A 3,602-nucleotide genomic window follows, 5' to 3' on the forward strand; every position below is an offset into this window, starting at 1 on the left:
TCTACAGCTGATTACTCTAAACATATATGCCCTACTCTATCAAAACTATTACTTTCTTATCCCATCGCGTTCTTTTATATGTATCAGAAAAACCTTACTCTATCTATATATACATTGGTATCTATCTACAGATTCCATATGTGATATATTTAAACAATGCTTTACATACAATAAGATAAGTACCAACTACTGCGGCCATCAATCCAGCGAGTTCTCGCGTGCGTTCGTGTGTGTCCAGCTAGTCAACTCGATCAAGCAAGATCGATCAGCCTGCTGTTGTGTACGTGCGTGAGTTGTGCTGTTCTGGCTGGTGTACGTACGTGTGGCGTACGTAGCTATTTTTGCTAGCTTCGATGAATCAATCGAGAATCCAGTGCTTTACTTCATCGTTCGTCGTTGGTCGTCGCGTGTCGTCGGAAAGTACTTGGCGTCGCCGTCTGGGCCAACAATTGGTATCTAGAGCAACGTTGATTTTCTAGTAAGGGAGGATCATGATGGACGACGAGAAGACCAAGCAGCTGGCGGAGTACTCCGGTGCGGCTAAAGTAATTGCTGCTCCGGCGAGTTCATCGTATCCACGGTTTGATTGCGAGAACTTCAGGATCTGGAAGGCCCTCATGGAGTGTGGTCTCCGCGCCAACGAGCTATGGGACGCGGTGGATCCCGGAGGCGACGCGTTCAAGAAGGAGGGAGCCGAGCACCGGAAAGATCGGCAGGCGGCGTCGGCGATTTACTCGGTTATGCCAATGGATGTCCTCCAGCACCTAATCGCCAAAGCAACGGCGAAGAAGGTGTGGGATACGCTGAAGGTCATGTTCGAGGGACACACCCGTGTCAAGCAAGCCAATCTCCAAACTCTCCTAAGAAACTACGAGACTCTCGTCAATCGGATCCGCGCGCTTGGAAAAAACCTCACAGAGACCTCGGTTGTCCGGCGGTTCTTGCGCGCAGCCCCTCCCCGGTACCTGCAAATTATCACAGCGATCGAGCAGTGCGTTGATCACGCGACTCTCTCCATCGACGATCTTGTCGGACGGTACAAGGCTCATGATGAGCGGATGCGGTACAGTCTTGGGGACGGGAGGAACGACGAGCTTGTGATGCTCACAAGGGCGCAGTGGGTCGCTTTGTCAAAAGAAAAGTAAGGCGGATCCACGAGCAGCAGCAAGAAGAAGGGGAAGCAGCGTTCGGTGAGAAAGAACTTCGCCGACTCGGATGTTGACTCAGACGATGAGGCTGCACCACCATCGAGGAGAAAGTTTGACATCAGGAAAGTGAGATGTTATAACTGTGGCCTCCTCGGCTACTTCAAGGCTGACGAGGAAACACCGAAGCAGAAGGCGCTCATGGCCCAGGAAGGAGATGGTGACATGATGTTGATGAGCGAACTCATGGATGAGAAGGATCCAGGTCTTCAACCACCCGCTAAAGAAATTGTCGCGTTTGTTGAAGAAAAAGTTTGCCATTATGATCATGGTTCGAAAACTCGTGTCGAAGCTATAGATGCGGGGAGTGATTCCGAAACTTATGTCAGTGTTATGAACGTAAGTGCTAATTTTGCTGGAGCGGACGCAGCGATAGTTGCATGTGCTCGACCATGGGGAAGCGGTCTTAGCGATGGTCGCCTGAAAGATATGACCGCAGACGGCCGCAAAGGCAGTCCAGACATGATTGCATGGCCTGGTGGCCAGAACGGTGGCGCGAAGACCGACTCGCATATGGTGAGCACGGACGCTGGAAGTCCAAGATCTGCGCATGTTGAACTGAGCCACAAGCTGCACAACCTGCACGGACAGGCGGCCGACGCATGGCATGGAACATGCGTGGCTAGCACAGTATTGCTAGCTAATGCATCAACCCGGTCTGCTGTGTCGCTCGAGCCAAGGAGCAGCATGCCATGCGCTGACCGTAGTAGCAGAAGCCCACTAGCGAGGAAGGAGGAGTACTCTTGTGCTAGAAGCCTACTAAGTATTAGTGCACAAGGCAGCAGCAGCAATGTCCTAGTACGCAAAGCAAAACGGCTAGGCCCATGTGACGGGTCAGAAGAGGAGCCGGACCAGGAGACAAGCCATACTGCGGGTGGTGATGGACAAGGCCCATTACCTGGTGGCCTACATGGGGTTTCGCCTGGTGGCTTGCGTGCCGACGAGAGCTCAGCTACAATTGCTGTACTGCCGAAAAGTATAGCAAGGACGTCGACAGCGCATGCAGAGGAAAGGACACCACCTACAACCGAACATCTACGACCGGTGTTCAACATGTATCCAGAGAATTCTCTTCGGACGATTGACCCGGTAATGGTGAATGGAAGTGGGCGGCAGTGTCTAGCAAATGCCGAGGAACCGGCGAAATTTAAGGACGCAAATACGACGGAGTATTGGCGTAAAGCTATGAAAGAAGAGTTGAGGTAGATCCACGACAACAATGCATGGAAGCTTGTGGATCTTCCCAACAATGAAAAAGCCATGGATCTCAAGTGGGAGTTTGTGATCAAGAAAGATGTCGAAGGGTATGTGAAGCACAAAGCGAGGCTAGTGGCCAAAGGGTACGTGGAAGAGGAAAATATGGACTTCGAAGAAGTGCTCGTTCCCATTGCAAAGATGGAGTCGGTGAGATTACTGATCGCTCTCGCGGTTCAGGAATCATGGAAAGTACATCACATGGTTGTAAACTCCGCGTTTTTGAATGAAGAGATAGAAGGAGATGTGTATGTGAATCAACCACCGAGTTTCATCAAGGAGGGAGAAGAACACAAGGTACTGAAGTTACATAAAATCTTGTATGGGCTATGGCAAGGACCTCGAGAGTGGAACATCAAACTTGATCGAACGTTGATTTCTCTTGGATTTGAGAAAGCCTCACTAGAGCATGCAATGTATAAGAGAGGTGAAGGAAGGGATCGTCTACTAGTTGACATCTACGTCGACGACCTATTAATTACCGAAGCAGATGAAGAGGTGATTGCAAAGTTCAAGCTACAGATGAAAGAGTTTTTCAAGATAGATGATCTAGGTCTTTTGAGCTACTACCCCGGGATAGAGGTACATCAAAAGACTGAGGGGATCACACTATGAGAGGAGGCATACGCAAGGAAGATACTTGAAAACTGTGGTATGAAATATTGCAATCCAATTGACGGTTCAACGAAACCTCGTCTTGAGCTGAACAAGAAGAGTAAAGCACCCGCAGTTAATGCAATAGAATATATTGCAGCTGCCACTACGGCGTGCGAAGGTGTGTGGCTAGGGCGGCTACACGGTGATCTCATGGATCGAGATCCGGAACAAGTGGTGCTTAATCTTGATAGCAAATCTGAAACTTTTCTACGGAAGGATCTAATGCGGCATGATAGGAGCAAACACATTGATACGATGTATCGCTATATGAAGGACTGCGTGGAAGAAGGTAAGACGAAGGTCAACTACAACTGCATCGATGATCAGCTGGCGGACATCCTAACCAAAGCTTTGGATCGAGAGAAGTACTTGGTGATGCGAAGAAGGATCGGCGTCGGAGCTGTGACATAACAACATCGTATTTAAGGGGTGATTGTTGGAAGTAAACACGACAATATGTGTCCGTGTCCTTCACGTACATGTGCT

General features: G+C 49.5%; 1 pseudogene; it reads left to right on the top strand.

Annotated features, from left to right (window-relative positions):
• The first annotated feature begins 491 nt into the window (after positions 1 to 491).
• Positions 492 to 2,411, top strand: LOC147978718 (uncharacterized; annotated as a pseudogene).
• The last annotated feature ends 1,191 nt before the right edge of the window (positions 2,412 to 3,602 follow it).

Source organism: Triticum urartu, chromosome 3A, assembly GCF_056163025.1.
Source record: "Triticum urartu cultivar PI428250 chromosome 3A, HENAU_Tu73, whole genome shotgun sequence".
In the NCBI taxonomy this organism is placed as follows: Eukaryota; Viridiplantae; Streptophyta; class Magnoliopsida; order Poales; family Poaceae; genus Triticum; species Triticum urartu.